General features: G+C 38.8%; 1 pseudogene; it reads left to right on the top strand.

The window, feature by feature from the left end:
• The first annotated feature begins 10,304 nt into the window (after positions 1-10,304).
• LOC138439141 (polyadenylate-binding protein 1 pseudogene) lies at positions 10,305-11,577 on the top strand (annotated as a pseudogene).
• The last annotated feature ends 8,298 nt before the right edge of the window (positions 11,578-19,875 follow it).

Below are 19,875 nucleotides of genomic sequence, written 5' to 3' on the forward strand. Positions count from 1 at the left end.
AGGCTTTTAGTTCCTCTTCACTTTCTTCCATAAGGGTGGTGTCATCTGCATATCTGAGGTTATTGATATTTCTCCCGGCAATCTTGATTCCAGCTTGTGCTTCTTCCAGCCCAGCGTTTCTCATGATATACTCTGCATAGAATTTAAATAGGCAGGGTGACAATATACAGTCTTGACATACTCCTTTTCCTATTTGGAACCTGTCTGTTGTTCCATGTCCAGTTCTAACTGTTGCTTCCTGACCTGCATATAGGTTTCTCAAGAGGCAGGTCAGGTGGTCTGGTATTCCCATCTCTCTCAGAATTTTCCACAGTTTATTGTAATCCACACAGTCAAAAGATTTGGCATAGTCAATAAAGCAGAAATATATGTTTTTCTGGAACTCTCTTGCTTTATCCATGATCCAGCGGATGTTGGCAATTTGATCTCTGGTTCCTCTGCCTTTTCTAAAACCAGCTTGAACTTCTGAAAGTTCATGGTTCACGTATTGCTGAAGCCTGGACTGGAGAATTTTGAGCATTCCTTTACTAGCGTATGAGATGAGTGCAATTGTGCAGTAGTTAGACCATTCTTTGGCATTGCCTTTCTTTGGGATTGGAATGAAAACTCACCTATTCTAGTCCTGTGGCCACTGCTGAGTTTTCCAAATTTGCTGACATATTGAATGCAGCACTTTCACAGCATCATCTTAGGATTTGAAACAGCTCCACTGGAATTCCATCACCTCCACTAGCTTTGTTCATAATGATGCTTTCAAAGGCCCACTTGACTTCACATTCCAGGATGTCTGGTTCTAGGTGAGTGATCATACCATCGTGATTATCTTGGTCATGACGATCTTTTATGTACAGTTCTTCTGTGTATTCTTGTCACCTCTTCTTAATATCTTCTGCTTCTGTTAGGTCCATACCATTTCTGTTTTATTGAGCCCATCTCTGCGTGAAATGTTCCCTTGGTATCTCTAATTTTCTTGAAGAGATCTCTAGTCTTTCCCTTTCTGTTGTTTTCCTCTATATCTTTGCACTGATTGCTGAAGAAGGCTTTCTTATCTCTTCTTGCTATTCTTTGGAACTCTGCATTCAGATGCTTATATCTTTCCTTTTCTCCTTTGCTTTTCGCCTCTCTTCTTTTCACAGCTATTTGTAAGGCCTCCTCAGACAGCCATTTTGCTTTTTTGCATTTCTTTTCCATGGGGATGGTCTTGAGCCCTGTCTCCTGTACAATGTCACGAACCTCCATCCATAGTTCATCAGGCATTCTATCTATCAGATCTAATCCCTTGAATCTATTTGTCATTTCTACTGTATAATCATAAGGGATTTGATTTAGGTCATACCTGAATGGTCTAGAGGTTTCCCCTACTTTCTTCAATTTAAGTCTGAATTTAGCAATAAGGAGATCATGATCTGAGCCACAGTCAGCTCCCAGTCTTATTTTTGCTGACTGTATAGAGCTTCTCCATCTTTGGCTGCAAAGAATATAATCAATCTGATCTTGGTTTTAATCATCTGGTGATGTCCATGTGTAGAGTCTTCTCTTGTGTTGTTGGAAGAGGGTGCTTGCTATGACCAGTGTGTTCTCTTGGCAAAACTCTATTAGCCTTTGCCCTGCTTCAGTCCATATTCTAAGGCCAAATTTGCCTGTTACTCCAGGTGTTTCTTGACTTCCTACTTTTGCATTCCAGTCACCTATAATGAAAAGGACATCTTTTTTGGGTGTTAGTTCTAAAAGGTCTTACCGGTCTTCATAGTACCATTCAACTTCAGCTTTTCAGTGTTACTGGTTGGGGCATAGGCTTAGATTACTGTGATATTAAACGGTTTGCCTTGGAAACAAACAGAGATCATTCTGTCCTTTTTGAGATTGCATCCAAGTACTGCATTTCGGACTCTTCTGTTGACCATGATGGCTACTCCATTTCTTCTAAGGGATTCCTGCCCACAGTAGTACATATAACGGTCATCTGAGTTAAACTCACCCATTCCAGTCCATTTTAGTTCGCTGATTCCTAAAATGTCGATGTTCACTCTTGCCATCTCCTGTTTGATCACTTCCAATTTGCCTTGATTCATGGATCTGACATTCCAGGTTCCTATGCAATATTGCTCATTAGAGCATCGGACCTTGCTTCTATCACCAGTCACATCCGCAACTGGGTATTGTTTTTGCTTTGGCTCCATCACTTCATTCTTTCTAGAGTTATTTCTCCAGTGATCTCCTGTAGCATATTGGGCACCTACCGACCTGGGGAGTTCCTCTTTCAGTATCCTAGCATTTTGCCTTTTCATACTGTTCATGGGGTTCTCAAGGCAAGAATATTGAAGTAGTTTGTCATTCCCTTCTCCAGTGGACCACATTCTGTCAGACCTGTCTACCATGACCCTCCCGTCTTTGGTGGCCCCACACTGCATGGCTTAGTTTCATTGAGTTAGACAAGGCTGTGGTCCGTGTGATCAGATTGGCTAGTTTTCTGTGATTATGGTTTCAGTGTGTCTGCTCTCTGATGCCCTCTCACAACACCTACCATCTTACTTGGGTTTTTCTTACCTTGGACATGGGGTATCTCTTCACAGCTGTTCCAGCAAAGCACAGCCACTGCTCCTTACCTTAACTCTCAGTATGTAACAATTCCTTCAAACCTCTACATCAAGAGACTTTACCAAACCACTCAAGGCTTTTGGTTGGCAGCCTAAGGCCACAATGCTAGGATGACCCAGGCCTTCTTTGAGTTCCTGCCTGAAAAAGCCCAAGAAAAGATATTCAAGTTTGTTCTAGCTAATGCTTGACAGTAGGCTCCTGCCACCTCCCCTAGAAAATGTACTAAAAAAAAAAAATTAGCTTATAGTTATAAATCCTTCATTCATCCCTTTGAGACATATGTGTGTATAGTTCCTATGACCATGAAGTGGATTTCTCAAGGACTGAAAGCCATTCTTTCAAAATGTAAACTTTAGAAAGGATAGGACCTCTGTCTCCCAGGCTCTGGGGGAGGGTATAATCCTAGTTTCCATCATTGCTAGCCAGGAGAGGCAGGTGGCCTAAGTGCTTGTCTACTGATGGACACTCTTCCCCAACTTTTCATAGCTTCCCACTCCCCTGACACAGTTTGAGCTCTCTCCTTCCCTAATCCCTCATTATCCCTTTAAAACGCGTAGTCAGTTTTGCACAAACTGGAATGGAGCTCAGCCCTTTCCCCTATCATCAGTAGTCACTGAATAGAATCTGTTTTCACCACTTTAATGCTTGGCTCTATCTTTGACAGATCCAAAGAAAATATTCTGGTGTGGAAAATGTGTTCCAAAATGATACTATAATACAGAATAAATATGTCTTGGTAGTATATTTGATTAATTAAACTGAGAGTATGTGATATAAAGCCTGCACATTGGTACAGATGATAATATAATACCTAAGAAAAAGGGAGACATTCATTGGGCAGAGGAAGAAAGCAGTATAGAAGGAGAGGAAATTTATCTGGGCTTTATGAGTTTGGATATGAACAAAGGAAATAAAGAGAATTGAATTTAGCATTGACATAGGTTCATATTATTTCAGAAAACATAAGCGTTATTACGTTTCAGAAAACGTTATTATCATAACCATACCAATAAATTCCAAGATCCACAAAGGGAGAGATCTTGTCTGATTTTTTTTTTCATATCTGGATCATAAATATGTAAAATACAATGGTCTCAACACAAATGTATGGAAGTTACAAATAAATGAGGTATCATTTAAAAATATATATATATATTTGTCTATTTATTTGGCTGCATTGGATCTCCGTTGCCTTGCAGCACACGGGACGTTCATTGCAGCATCTGTTGAGGCCATGTGGGATCTTTTGTTCTGGCAGGACTTGGGCTAGGTTGCCTGTGGTATGTGGGATCTTAGTTTTTTGACCAGGGATCGAACCTGCGTCTCCTGCACTGGAAGGTGGATTCTTAACTGGGCCACTAGCAGCAGAGACATTACTTTGCTGACTAAGGTCCATCTAGTCAAGGCTATGTGCCAGAGTCCAGCCCTGGTGGATCCAGGGAATTTGAAGCGGGGATGGAGTCGGCATCCTAGGAAATAACTTATTTAATTACAGCTATAAAGAGAGATTAGAAAAGGATAGTACAGTAGGAAATATTAGTGGAGAAAAAGAGGCTGAATAACTTGGTTTACGTGGAATACCAATAAAACCTCGAGAGAAGAGGTTTGCACCACCTACATAGGCCACAGGCATCTTTCCGTTCTCCCAAAGGAGAGGAGACACTAAGGCCTCCCCAGTCAGATCTTAGAAGCCCAGGCATAATTAGCAGGCTTGGCGGGCATCCATGCTCCAGATGGGATTTCAGCCAGAAAATGAGAGAAAGAACGACATGAGGAGACCAGTCTTTCCAGGAACTGATCTGTTTTCTTTATTTTCCAGGTTTGCTTATATACTTTTTGTTATACATAGAGACAGAATACAAAGTCACGTGGGGTCAGCAGACCTGACCTTTATCAAAATCAGGTGCTTCATATAAATGTATAAAAAAGGTCTTAGGTGGCTTTACATCATCTTCTGGCCAGGGGGCCTGCTAACATTTTATGGCCCTTTCTTTCTGATAATGGTCAGTCAACCAGAAAACTTATTCTTCCACGGGTGAATTTTCTTAAACCAGGCGCCACCCTCCAAAGGTACCAGATAAAGTTGCATTCCTATAGGGTGAAGGTGCAGTGGGTTACACTCAAGAAAGGAATTTACTTAGCCTAAGGTTTAACATGATTAATCTTAGAGGTTAATACTTATTTCTCCTATATGCTAGTTGTATTGATTAATGTGTATAAAGGCAGGGGATATGGAGACTTAGCAGCAAATATTTGCCCAACAAATGATAAACCCTTCACCAATATAATTCCTAATCAACCCACTATACTATACTAATAATTTTCTAACTTCTCAAAAAAACCTGTATTTAGAAAGTTTAAAGCATCTCATGCCTCTCACGGTTGGGAGGCTGTGAACAATCACATGTGGTTGGACGAGCCTGTCAGGCAGGCTACAGAACTTTCAGAGGAGTTTGTAAGTTGAAACACTCTTGTCACGCCCAGGAATTTTTATTAACTGGAGCTGTAAGTTAACTCCTTCTCCGAGAGAGGTGGTGGGGGACAGCCCCCGTAAAGTCAGAGGTGTAGGTGAGAGCATGAAACAGTAAAGTAGGCAGACTTTGGTTTTGGGGGTAGATGCTCGAGAACAGGGGGTCTCCTGAGGCTCGATCCCGCCTTTGCGTATGCCGAAGCCTCCTTCCTCATGACCTTTGCCACGGGCGGAGTTCCTCACGCTGGCTCCCGGCAGCTATGGTTTTTCCAGTGGTCATGTATGGATGTGAGAGTTGGACAGTGAAGAAGGCTGAGCGCCAAAGAATTGATGCTTTTGAACTGTAGTGTTGGAGAAGACTCTTGAGAGTCCCTTGGACTGCAAGGAGATCCAACCAGTCCATTCTGAAGGAGATCAGCCCTAGGATTTCTTTGGAAGGAATGATGCTAAAACTGAAACTCCAGTACTTTGGCTACCTCATGCGAAGAGTTGACTCATTGGAAAAGACTCTGATGTTGGGAGGGATTGGGGGCAGGAGGAGAAGGGGATGACAGAGGATGAGATGGCTGATGGCATCACTGACTCAATAGACGTGAGTCTGAGTGAACTCCGGGAGATGGTGATGGACAGGGAGGCCTGGCGTGCTGCAATTCATGGGGTCGCAAAGAGTTGGACACGACTGAGTGACTGAACTGAACTGGGGGAAGTCCCTGAGGTACCCTTTAAAGAGAAACTAAGTATGTAAACTGAAAGGAAGCTTATACAAACAATCAGAAATGAAATAAGAGACATTACAACTGATACCACAGAAGTAAAAAGAATCATGCAATTAGTATGAACACAATATACCAACAAATAGGACAACCTGGAAGAAATTGGTACTTCCTAGAAATATACAACCTACCAAAACCGAATCATGAAAAATATAGTCAGAAGAAACACATAACTACTGTGGAGATGGAATAAATAATTAAACCCTCCCGTCAAAGAAAGGTCTGGGACGTGATGGCTTCACTGGTGAATTCTACCAAATATGTAATGTATCAGCACCAATCCTTATCTGACTCTTCTAAAAAACTGAAGGAGAGAGAACCCTTTCAAACTCATTGTTTGAGGCTAGCTTTACCCTAATGCCAAAGCCAGAAAAAGACACCACAAAAAAAGAAAGAAAACTATAGGTCAATACTCCTGATGGATTTAGATACCAAAATTCTTAACAAAATACTGCAAGCCAAATTACTAGCAAACCAAATTTAACAGCACATTAAGAACATCATACACTATGATCAAATAGGCTTAGCACTGAGATGCAAGGATGGACAATTCAACGTATGAAAATCAATTAATGTGATACGCTACATTAACAAAACAAAATGTAAAACCACATGTCCATCTCAATAAATGCAGAAAAAGCATTTGACAAAATTCTGTGTTCTTTCATGATAAAAGCTCTCAACAAACTTGAAACTTACCCCAGCAAAAGAAAGGTATATGTGAAAACCCACAATTGACATTTTAATCAATGGTAAAAAACTTAAGACTTTTTCTCTAGTATTAGGAACAAGGCAAAGATGCCCATTCTTCCTATTTTTATTCAATATAGTGCCAGAAGTCCTAGTCAGTGCAGTTAGAAAAAGAGAGAGAGAGAAGGAACAGGTATCACAATTGGAAAGACAGAAGTAAAATTGTCCCTGTTTGCAGACATGGTCTTATATATATATAGAAAATCCTGAAGGCTTCATCACAACATTGTTAGAAGTAATAAATTCAATGACGTTGAAAAATACAAAGTGAGCATGCAAAAATCAGTTGTTTCTGTACACTAACAATTAACTGTATGAAAGGAAAATTAGGAAAACAATATCATTTACTCTAGCACCAAAAAATAAAAGACTTATGAATAAACCTATGGAGGTGAAAAATTTATGTACAGAAAACTACAAAACACTGATGAAATAAACACAGGCTAAAAAAGTCACAATGGAAATTAGAAAATGTGAACTAAGGAAAAATGAAATGAGAATATAATAAATTTTGTGGGATACAACTAAAAAAATTATTTGGAGGAAAATTTATAGCTTTAAGACCTTACATGAGAAAAAAAGAAAAGTCTAATATCTGTTATCCAGGATTCTCCATTAAGAAGCTATAAAAAAAGAAGCAGTATTAAGCATTATTTAAGTTAAAAATTATAACAATAGCAGAAACCAGTAAAATTTAAAAAAAACCATAAAATAGAGAAAATTAACAAAACCAAAAGTTGTTTCTGAAGGATAACAAAATTGCTAAAACCCTAGCTGAATTGAACAATAGCCAAAGAAAAAGATAACTCAGTTTCCTGAGATCAGGAATAAAATAAGAGAATGGCTAAAGATAGCAAAGTCATGAAAACCTTACTTTAAAAATATATGCCAATAATTTCAATAACCTAGATGAAATGAACAAGTTCTTAAAAAACATAATTTACAAATACATTCAAGAAGAAATAGAAAAGCCAAATTGGTTGAAGTATTTTTTTTTTAGAAGAAACAAATTTACTGACTCCTGAACCAAATAGGCAGAAAGCCCTATAGTTATTAATGAAATTAAATTTCTGATTGAATATCCAAAACTACACAGTGTGCAAAAAGTCAAGAAAAGGAAACAAAGGGCATATAGATAGGTAATGAAGAAGTAAACTTTATTCATTCATAGGCAACATGATCATCCATATAGAAAATCCTAAAAAATCTACATGAAACTACTAGAGCTAATAAGTGAAATAAGCAAAATAGTATGACCCAAGTCAAGATGCAGCAATCATATTTCTCTATACTAGCAATAAATAAATGAAAAATAAAATAAAATTTATAAAATCGTCAAGTCCAACTCTTTCCGACCCCATGGACTGTAGCCCACCAGGCTCCTCTGTCCATGGAATTCTTCAGGCAAGAATACTAGAGTGGGTAGCCATTCCCTTCTCCAGGGGATCTTCCTGACCCAGGTTTCAAACTCTCCTGCATAGCAGGCAGTCTTTACCATCTGAGCCACCAGAGAAGCCCTATTTCATTTACAATACCATCTAAAAATATTTAGCCAGATAATGAAAGGAAGTATAACTGAAAACTAATAAACATTAGTTTTATTAGTGAGAAAAATCAAAGGGAACTAAAATACATATATCTTTGTTAATGGATTGGAAGACTAAATATTTGGATTTAGATTTCCGCAAATTAATAAACAGATGTGATACAATCCCAATGAGAAACAGCAAGAGTTTTTACAGAAATTGCTAAGATGACTTTAACATGTATATAAAAGATCAAAAGACCTAGAAGAGCTAAAAAAAAAATCACAAAGTTGGAGAAATTGAATTGCCACATATAAGATGTACAGAAACTATAGTACATGGGTATATATAGACAGACAAAAGAACTGATAGAGAATCCAAACATTAACCCATGTGTCCATGGTCCTTTGATTATTACAAAGGTACCAAGATAATTCAGAGGTAAAGAATATTGTTTTCAAAACTGGTGCTAGAACAACTAGATTTCATTATTTTCTAAAATGAAGTTGTCCATACTTTACAACATATACAAAAATTAACTTGAGATAGATGTTAGACAGGATTTCCCAGATGGCGCTAACGGTAAAGAAGCTGCTGGCCAAGGCAGGAGATGTTTGATACCTGAATTCAATCCCTGGGCTGGGAAGACTGCCTGGAGGGAGGTATGGTAACCCACTGCAGTATTCTTGCCTGGAAAACCTCATGGACAGAGGAGCCTGTGGGCTACAGTCCATGCAGTTGTAAAGAGCCGGACGCAACGAAAGCGACGGAGCGCAGAGAACGTAGATCATAAACCTAACCATAAAATCTGAATTACAAATTTTAGAAGAAAATCTCAGTGACCTTGCTATTTGTTTAACAGAACACACTGAAAACATGACTATAAAAGGAAAAATTGGTAAGTATACTTCATAAAATTACAAATGTCTGCTTGCCAATAACTGAAGGATCTCACATTTTATCCAACTCGCAAACTAATGCGTTAGCCTGCCATAGTTTCATATATGCTGTCATCTAAGACTCCTCGGTCAAAACTTTATTACTCAGGGCATAGCAAGTAGTATGACTATTAGCATCTTTTCACCAATTTTCTTTGTTCCCAAATCCCACAGCGATGAGGCAGATGGATATTTGAACATGCAGTTAGTTGCAAGATAGAGGTGCATTCTTGCTTGCGTGCTGAGTCATGTTGGACTCCTTGTGACCCATGGACTATAACCTGCCAGGCTCTTCTTTCCATGGAATTTTCCAGGCAAGAATACTGGAATAGGTTGCCATTTCCTCCCTCAGGGGATCTTCTGAACCAGGGATCAAATCTTCATCTCCGTGTTGGTATGTGGATTCTTTACCACTGAGCCAACGTGCGTTACAGAGGAGGGAACTCAATCTTCTATGATGTGCAATAACCTATGGCTGCCCTTTGGTCTAGAAGGAGACGTTACATTTATTATACTGGACAGTTGATGCGCCTGCCTTTTGCTCTGGAGGGAGATAACATCTCTTGCTTCCAAAGCTACTTGCTATACAAACATCCATTAAAAGATAGTCTAGAAAAAAGTTCAGGTAGTGACTTACTCACAATAAACGAAGAAATATGAGAAAAATATGAAAAACTGTCTCCCTAAACTGTTCTTGCAAAGACACTGTTAAGTATATGAAAAAGGAAAGGCACAGAAAAGAAAATACTTACAACACATATATGTGACACGGAATATATAAATAAGTTCTACTAATTGATAAAAATAAGAACAACCCAAATTAAAGAGCAAGCAGAAGACTTAAGTAGGTATTTCACCAAAGATGTCTGAATGGCTATCAAGTATATGAGAAGACATTCAATATCCTTAGTCATTATAGAAATGCAAATTAAACCCACGATTTGATAGTACTACATATTCATTAGAATGGCTGAAATACTGCTGGTGGGGGATGCATAACAGTAGACCCATTTTGTAAATATGCTTGGTAATTTCTAAAAATATTAAAAATATACCTACCCCATGATCCACCAATTTTAATGTTAGGTATGTAGCAAAAAGAAATTGACCTACCCAATAAAAAAAATGGTTCCAAGGGTTATGGGTTTGTGCATTTTGAGACACAAGAAGCAGCTGAAAGAGCTATTGAAAAAATGAATGGGATGCTTCTAAATGATCGCAAAGTATTTGTTGGAAGATTTAAGTCTCGAAAAAATGAATGGGCTGCTTCTAAATGATCGCAAAGTATTTGTTGGAAGATTTAAGTCTCGTAAAGAACGAGAAGCAGAACTTGGAGCTAGGGCAAAAGAGTTCACCAATGTTTACATCAAGAATTTTGGAGAAGACATGGATGATGAGCGCCTTAAGGATCTCTTTGGCAAGTTTGGACCTGCCTAAAGTGTGAAAGTAATGACTGATGAGAGTGGAAAATCCAAAGGCTTTGGATTTGTAAGCTTTGAAAGGCATGAAGATGCACAAAAAGTTATGATGGAGGGTGGTCGCAGCAAAGGTTTTGGTTTTGTATGTTTCTCCTCCCCAGAAGAAGCCACTAAAGCAGTTACGGAAATGAATGGTAGAATTGTGGCCACCAAGCCATTGTATGTAGCTTTAGCTCAGCGCAAAGAAGAGCGCCAGGCTCACCTCACTAACCAGTATATGCAGAGGATGGCAAGTGTAAGAGCTGTGCCCAACCCCATAATCAACCCCTACCAGCCAGCACCTCCTTCAGGTTACTTCATGGCAGCTATCCCACAGACTCAGAACCGTGCTGCGTACTATCCTCCTAGTCAAATTGCTCAACTAAGACCAAGTCCTCGCTGGACTGCTCAGGGTGCCAGACCTCATCCATTCCAAAATATGCCCGGTGCTATCCGCCCAGCCGCTCCTAGACCACCATTTAGTACTATGAGACCAGCTTCCTCACAGGTTCCACGAGTCATGTCGACACAGCGTGTTGCTAACACATCAACACAGACGATGGGTCCACGTCCCGCAGCTGCTGCAGCTGCAGCTACTCCTGCTGTTCGCACCGTTCCACAGTACAAATACGCGGCGGGAGTTCGCAATCCTCAACAGCATCTTAATGCACAGCCACAGGTCACCATGCAGCAGCCCGCTGTTCATGTACAAGGTCAGGAGCCTCTGACTGCTTCCATGTTGGCATCTGCCCCTCCTCAAGAGCAGAAGCAAATGTTGGGTGAACGGCTCTTTCCTCTGATTCAAGCCATGCACCCTACTCTTGCTGGTAAAATCACTGGCATGTTGTTGGAGACTGATAATTCAGAACTTCATATGCTTGAGTCTCCAGAGTCTCTCCGTTCTAAAGTTGATGAAGCTGTAGCTGTACTCCAAGCCCACCAAGCAAAAGAGGCTGCCCAGAAAGCAGTTAACAGTACCACTGGGGTTCCAACTGTTTAAAATGATCAGGGACCATGAAAAGAAACTCGTGCTTCACCGAAGAAAAATACCTAAACATCGAAAAACTTAAATACTATGGGAAAAAAAAATTGCAAAATATAAAATAAATTAAAAAAGGAAAGGAAACTTTGAACCTTATGTACCGAGCAAATGCCAGGTCTAGCAAACATAGTGCTGGTCCTAGATTACTTATTGATTTAAAAACAACAAAAAACACAAAAAAATAGTAAAATATAAAAACAAATTAATGTTTTATAGACCGTGGGAAAAAGAATTTTCAGCAAAGTACAAAAATTTAAAGCATTCCTTTCTTTAATTTTGTAATTCTTTACTGTGGAATAGCTCAGAATGTCACTTCTGTTTTAAATAACAGAATTGATAACTGAGCAAGGAAACGTAATTTGGATTATAAAATTCTTGCTTTAATAAAAATTCCTTAAACAGTGAAAAAAAAAAGAAATAAAAAAATAAGAATAAGATGTATAAAAACAGAAATACATATAGTACTAGCCCAGATTTGGAAACATACCCAGTGTCCATTGACTAGTAAATGGGTAAACTGTGATATATTCATACATGGAATACTACTTGGCAGTTAAATAATACAAGCACTTCCAATATATACAGCTATACAGATGAACTGCAGAAATATTATGTTGAATGAAAGAAACCAGATACAAAAGACCACGTACTGTATGATTCCATCTTGCTAATTTACTAGAAGAGAGAGAATTAATCTGTAATGGCAAAAAGGAGATCAATGGATGCTTTGGGATTCAGGATAGAGCTCCACTTCAAAGAACTCCAAGGATCCTTTTAGAGTAGTTAAAACTTTCTGCAACTTTGATTATAGTGGTGTTTACCCAGTTATACACATTTGTCAGAACTCATTAAACTGTACACGTAAAATGTATATTACATTGCATATAAATTATGTCTGTGCCTGCATTCTAAGTTGCTTCAGTCCTGTCCAATTCTTTGTGACCCCACAGACTGAAGCCCACCAGGGTGCTCTGTCCATGGGTTTCTCCAGGCAAGAATACTGTAGTGGATTGCCATGAGCTCCTCCAGGGGATCTTCCCAACTCAGGGACTGAACCCTTGTTTCAAGCATTTCCTGCATTGGCAGGTGAGATTCTTTACCACTAGCACCACCTGGGAAGCCCATAAATTATGCCTACTTAAAGTTTATTGAGGATGACTTGAAAGAACAAACTCACAGGTAAAGACATTTTGAACACAAAAAAATGTGGTGTTATATTGGAATACAGTGAAATATGTGTAAATATAACCATTTAGTATAGATGATTATGCTAGATTCTATGAAAAATAAAACACTGTTTTTTATCATCAATGTAAAAAAGATATTAGTAATTTTAAGACAATTCAATAAGGTAGCTGAGCACAAAATTAATATTCAAATCTTAATTGCTTTGCTATTTATAGTTTTAAAATGTAATAGTGAATATTTCACTCAAAGTAACAACACAGACAAAAAATCTTGGGACTATACTTGAATGGAAACATAAAGGACTCACATAAAAATATTTTGCAATTCTTTTGGAACACAAGATATACTGAAGAATATTGCTGTCTTGGTTGACTGGTGCTATATAACAAACCACTCTGAAACTAGGTGGCTTAAAATATGTACTTATTTGTAGGTTTGCTGGGGTTTAGCTAGCCTGAGAGAAGCTTGCTGGGCAGTTCTGCATCTCCCTAGAATTCTTCAAGCTGGTGAGGGTACTTCTTCATGTTGTAGCAGCTGGGTTGGATCTGCTCTACACATCACTTACCCTCCTGTTGGGACGCTAGCAGATGAAAAATGTCCTCCTAATGCCAGTCGTAAAGGCAGTTTTATGACTCAAGAGCATATCACATTTTGTTTATGTTACTTTGTGAGGTATCTTTAGCCAAAGCAAGTCTGCACGTTCATGGCCAAAGTCAATGGGCAGGAAAATGTACTTCTATGGAGGAGTGGAAGGCACTGCAATGTCACGTGGAAAGGTTGTTTTATGGACTGGGTGTGTCCCCCACCCCCAAATTCATATGTTGAAACACTAACCCCCAATGCAATGATATGGAGGTGAAGAGGTGGGGATTAGGGAGGTAATCAGATTTAGATATGGCCACGAGGGTGAAGACTCTTGACAGTCCCTTGGACAGCAAGGTGATCAACCCAGTCAATCCTAAAGGAAATCAATCCTGAATATTCATTGGAAGGACTGATTCTGAAGCTAAAGCTCCAAATCTTTGGCCATGTGATGTGAAGAGCTGATTCACTGGAAAAGACCCCGATGCTGGGAAAGACTGAGGCAGGATGAGAAGGGGATGACAGAGGATGAGATGGTTGGATGGCATCACTGACTCAATGGACATGAGTTTGTACAAACTCTGGAAGAGAGTAAAGGACAGAGAAGCCTAGTGTGCTGCAGTCCATGGGGTCGCAAAGAGTTGGACACAACTTTGTGACTGAACAACAACGAGGGTTTGTGCCCTTATAAGCAGAGGAATAGACATCAGCTTCATCTCTCCAGCATCCAGCCAAAAGGCAGCCTCCTGCCAGCCAGGAAGTGAGACTTTATGAGAACCGAATCTGCTAGCATCTCAGACTTTCCTGCTTCCAGAACAGTAAGAAATAAACGTCTATTGTTTAAACCACATGGTCCCTAGTATTTATTATAGCAGCCCAGTCAGGTTGTCATTAAAGGGATAGGTGAAGAATTGGACTAAACTAAAATCATACCTAGATTTTGGACAGAGTCAGTGATTATGGTGATTTTTAAACATTTACTCAAATTCTTTGACAAAAATGAATTCTTTGACTTCTCCCATGAAGAGGATCCTGTGATTCTTCTACTCGACCCAGGAGAGCCATTGTCTGTAAATAGAATGTGTCAGCAAAGATGCTACATGACTTCTGAGCCTTTGTTGGCAAAGGCGGTGCTTTAAAAAAATGCCTCGTACTTCAGAATGATTGCTATTGTGTTAAATAAATTTGTTACTTTGCATAATGTGTTAGTACACATGTTTTCATTAGCATGACTAAAATGTATCCAATAATTAACACCTACATTTGTGCTTACCTTTACGTTTCAAAAATTGTTTTATATAAAACCCATAAACAAATGCAAAAATAGACAAATAGACTTTTAGATTTGCTTCCAGCATTCAGCTTTCAAACCATACGAGTCATGATAGTTAAGAATACAAATAAAACAATTGTATAAGACCAATTTCTCCTGATTATTCGATGAAGTCACAAGGGGCTGACTGGTGGCTACATTGTTGGTATAAGGCCAAGCTAGGAGTAGATGAATTTAAGAAAGCTAAGTCCAGCCAAGCCCCAGTAATAAAGTCCACTAGGCAAGCTCGCTACATCACAGAGTCCTGAAGGTAGAGTCTGTGTGGAGCCGTGGAGCTGAAGTGGTCCTGTCCTAGACTGAAGCCCACTCAAAGCCTTTCATGTTCACTGTCTTAAGAAAAAAACTATATTAAGGTCTTGATATGAAGCCAGTCTGCTCACACTGAAAAGATGGACTCACAGCATAAGGAACCAGCTTGTGGGAACATGTATCAGACCAACGGAGGGAAATATTGCTAAATGGTGTCTGTATGTTGTACAGAATTAGGGCAGCTGCAAGCAGAGCCTCCAAAACCAAATTGATGGAGCGAACACATAAGCAAACCTGGAAGGAAAGCTGCTTGGCAGTAGAATGTGGGGAGGATGGGTAGAAACTGACAACAGCAACTAAATTTGCAAGAATCATAATAAACATATTGGATTTTTTTTTAAAACCAGGACCAAGACATGTTGCCCATGAAAGAGGAGAGCACAAATACACAAGTGTTGAGTGCAAAGACTATAGCTTCCCAGGAGAAGAGCATGACCTGTCCAGTCTTCCTGTTGCTCTAAAACACATGAGACTATATCTACCTTATGTTTTCTCTCTCAGCTCAAGGTCTTCTTCCAATCTGAAATAACTTCTTCCTCTTGCCACTATAAATACTTCCTCTACCTGAATATCTGGTCTAAATCTCCTTGACTGAGCTCTGCTCAATTTAATCAAAGTCTCATTTGCTTTAATACTTTCCATGAATTAGCATCCATTTTGTTGTTGCTTTGTAAGTATGGTTGACAGTTATTAATGTGTGGGTTCTGTAATTTTGACTAGATTCTAAACTCTCACGTTTTGGATGTTTTATTCAGATAAGCATCCAATTTTTTTCCCAACCTTACTGAGATATAATTAACATACGGTTGTGTAAGCTTAAGGTGTGTTGACTTGACACAAGTCTATATTGCAGTATGATTGCCACTGTAACATCAGCCAATGCCTCCATCACATCACACAATTAATGTTAATTGTTCACTAGAACAATTAAGATCTAGTCTCTTAGCAACTTCAAGGAATAAAACAGTATTGTTGACTATAATCACAATGCTGTGCATTAGATCTCCAGAACTTATTCCTCTTATAACTGAAAGTTTGTAACCTCTGACCATTATCTCCATAATTCCTCTGTCCCTGGTTCCTGTAACCATCATTCCACTCTCTGTTTGTATAACTTTTTAAAATTCCACAGATAAGTGATATCATATTTAATTTATCTTTCTCTGACTTATCTCACTCAGCACAATGCCCTCAAGGTCGATCCACGTTGACTCAAGAGGCAGGATTTCCTTCTTTCTCCCGTTGTTGTCCAGTCACTCAGTCATGTCTGCAACCCCATGGACTGCAGCACGCCAGGCTTCCCTGTGCTTCACTCATCTTCCAGAGTGTGCTCAAACTCATGTCCATTGAGTTGGTGATGCCATTCAACGATCTCACCCTCAGTCGTCCCCTTCTCCTCCTGACCCCAATCTTTCCCAGCATCAGGGTCTTTTCCAATGAGTCAGTTCTTCACATTAGATGGCCAAAGTATTGGAGCTTCAGCTTCAGCATCAGCCCTTCTTTCTCACGGGTGAATAACATTCTCTTATATGTCTATATCTATTTATTCCTTGACAGACACTTAGGCTTTTCCTTGACTGTTGTGAATAATACTGCAATGAACACGGGAGTGTAGGTATCTTTTCAATATCTTACTTCATTTCCTTTCAATACATACCTAGAAGTAGGATTGCTGAATCATATGGTAATTATACTTCCAATGTTTTTAAGGAAACTCCATTCTCTTTTCCATAGTGTCTGAACGGATTTACATTTCTATCAACAGTTCACAAGGGTTCCCTTTTCTCCACATCCTTGACAACACTTGTTATCTCTTATATTTTTGATGATAGCTATTCTAACAGGTGTGGATGATTAGTGACATTGGTATTATTTTATGTATCTGTTGGCCAGTTGTATGCCTTCTTTGTAAAATATATTAGCAGATTGAATTCAACAACACATTAAAAGGATCATACCTTAGAATCAAATGGGATTTATTCTTGGGATGAAAGGATAATTCAACATATATAAACCACATTAAATATTGTATCCACATTAAAAGAAGGAATGTGGCAGCCATATTAAAAGAAGGAAAGATAAAAGTCATCCTTCTCGACAGATGCAGAAAGAAGCATTTGATAAAATCCAACATCCTTTAATGATAAAACCCTCAACAAATTGAGTATAGAAGGAACATACCTCAACATAATAAAAACCATATAGGAAAAGCCACATATTCCATCCTCAGTGGTAAAATTTTGAAAGCTTTTCCTCTGGAATCAGGAACAAGATAAGGGTAGCCATTCTCACCACCCTTATTTAACAAAGCACTAGAAATCTTAGCTTGAGCAATCAGGTAAGATTTTTTTAAAAAGTTATCTAAATCAGAAAGAAAAAGTAAATTTTTCTTTATTTTCAGATGACAGGATTTTATATATAGAAAACCCTAAGACAAACAAAAACTGTTAGAACTAACTAATGAATGCAGTAAATTTGTAGGATATAAAATCAACATTCCAAAGTCGACTGAGTTTCTATACACTCACAGTGAAGTGACTGGAAAACAACCAAGTGGACTCCAGGAGTTCATAGTAAGTAATCGGGACCCAGGTGGGAAAGAGACGAAGAGGGAGAATGAGGCAGAAACAATGTCGGAAGTGACATCCAGGAACTTTCTTCAATGAATGATATGTATAAACACACAGATGTGAGAACTGCAGGAAGTTTCAAGCAAGGTAAAGAAAGCCACACACGAGGCATACGGCAGTGAAACTGCCGAAAGCAAAAGTGAGGAGCATCTCAGAAAACCAGCCAGAGAAAATAGACCCATTGCTGTGCAGTAACAGAAATAAAGCTGACAGATACTTTTCCTAAAGAATCATTGGAAGAAGACAAGCGACATCTTTAAAGTGCTTAAGGAGAAAAAGCTAATAATTTACTGTTTCATAGTCAGCAAAATATCGTTCAAAAAGAGATAAAGATGCTTAGAGACAAAAACTGAAATAATTATCTGCACACAGTACAAGAAATGCTGCAGTTAATTATTCAGGCTGAAGTAAACTGATGTCAGACGGAAGCACTGAACAACAGATAGGAATGAAGAGTGTCCAAGGAGGTAAGGATATGGGTAAATACAGAAGATTATCTGGTTAAATCATGAATAACATCAATGTCTTTCAGTGGATATAACAAATGTAAAAGTAAAAGGTATGTTGGCAATTGAATGAAGGCAAGAGATTTTTCAATATAATTAAACTAGTGAAAGATTTCTGAATTAGTCACAAAATGGGAAAGTTAATAATATGACAGTCTGAAATAAGTTCAAGGATGACCTATAATGGGCAACATGCCACTAAAACATTAACACAAACAGTATATCTAAAACATTAGGAGAGATAGAATGAAATAATTTTAAAAATACTTGTTTAATACAACAAAAAGGCAAAGAAGAAAAAAACAGAGCAAAAATAAATGGAACAAAAATTGAAAACAAATAGTAAGATGGTAGACTTAAATCCAGCTGTACCAATAATTATATTGAATGCAATAGTGATGAACTACTAAAATTAAGAAAAGATAGTGAGAAAGATTTTTTAAATGGCTCAGTATATTCTATTCACAACAGACACACTTAAAATATGAAAATTGATAGGTTGAAAGAGAAAGAATGAAAAAAATGTGTAACATGGGGATATTAGCCAAGAAAAGAGCTGTCATGCCTATGTTATACAGGACAAAGTAATCTTTGACATAAGTAGCATTACTAGAGTTAAAGATGGACATCTGACAATAAGAGAAACAACTCACTGAGAGGGATGAAAATACTGATTTTATTTCCATCTAATCACGGTTGAAAACTGTTAGTCCCTCAGTCATGTCTGACTCTTTGTGATGCATGAACTGTAGCCCACCAGGCTCCTCTGTCCATGCAATTCTCCAGGCAAGAATACTGGAGTGGATGGCCATTTCCTTCTCCACTGGGTCTTCTTGACCCAGGGATTGAACCCTCATCTCCTGCCTCGGCAGGCGGATTCTTTACCACAGAGCCACCAGGGTAGGCCACTGGGGTCTGTATTGTAGCTGCTGCTAAGCCACTTCAGTCGTGTCTGACTCTGTGTGACCCCATAGACGGCAGCCGACCAGGCTCCCCCGTCCCTGGGATTCTCCAGGCAAGAACACTGGAGTCGGTTGCCATTTCCCTCTCCTATGCATGAAAGTGTAAAATGAAAGGGAAGTCGCTCAGTCATGTCTGACTTTTCGTGACCCCATGGACTGCAGCCTACCAGGCTCCTCCGTCCATGGGATTTTCCAGGCAGGAGTACTGGAGTGGGGTGCCATTGCCTTCTCTGCATACTGTAGGCTAAAGAACCATAAAAATACGAAGCTGGACATTTAAATAGGAGAAAGATAGCTATATGACTTTCCCTTCTGAGAGAATAGAAGACCTAGTTCCCTATTATAAATATTCCTTGAAAAGAGAAAGGGAGTAACCTTGGACTATTACCTTTTAGAATGTAATGTGTTTAGGGGAAGATAAGACAAGCATCTCTGAGTTAATAATCAATATTTTTCTTCCTGGCTCCGGGAGTCACCCCCTTGAAATAAAAACTCACACGTCTGTGAAAGTAAATCTCTTTTAAGTCCTCACTCTCTGTTTGGTTATCATTTCACTTCCAAGGCTTATGTTCTAGTCCAGGTTTCAATTTTCTTTGCTTCGACCTAATCATGCACCTCCCCACCAAAGGTTCTCCATAGCTTTGTCACTACTACTCAAATAACAATTTTAGATGTCTTAATAAATATCCATAGACAATATTTATTTTTAAGATCTTCGTTATTAGAAAAACTATCTAAATACTCAATGCAATTGAATTCAGTTTATCACAGTTCCAATACAAACCTCAGAAGTAAATTTCCACAGGAAACT

This window comes from Ovis canadensis, chromosome 4 (genome assembly GCF_042477335.2).
Source record: "Ovis canadensis isolate MfBH-ARS-UI-01 breed Bighorn chromosome 4, ARS-UI_OviCan_v2, whole genome shotgun sequence".
Classification (NCBI taxonomy): Eukaryota; Metazoa; Chordata; class Mammalia; order Artiodactyla; family Bovidae; genus Ovis; species Ovis canadensis.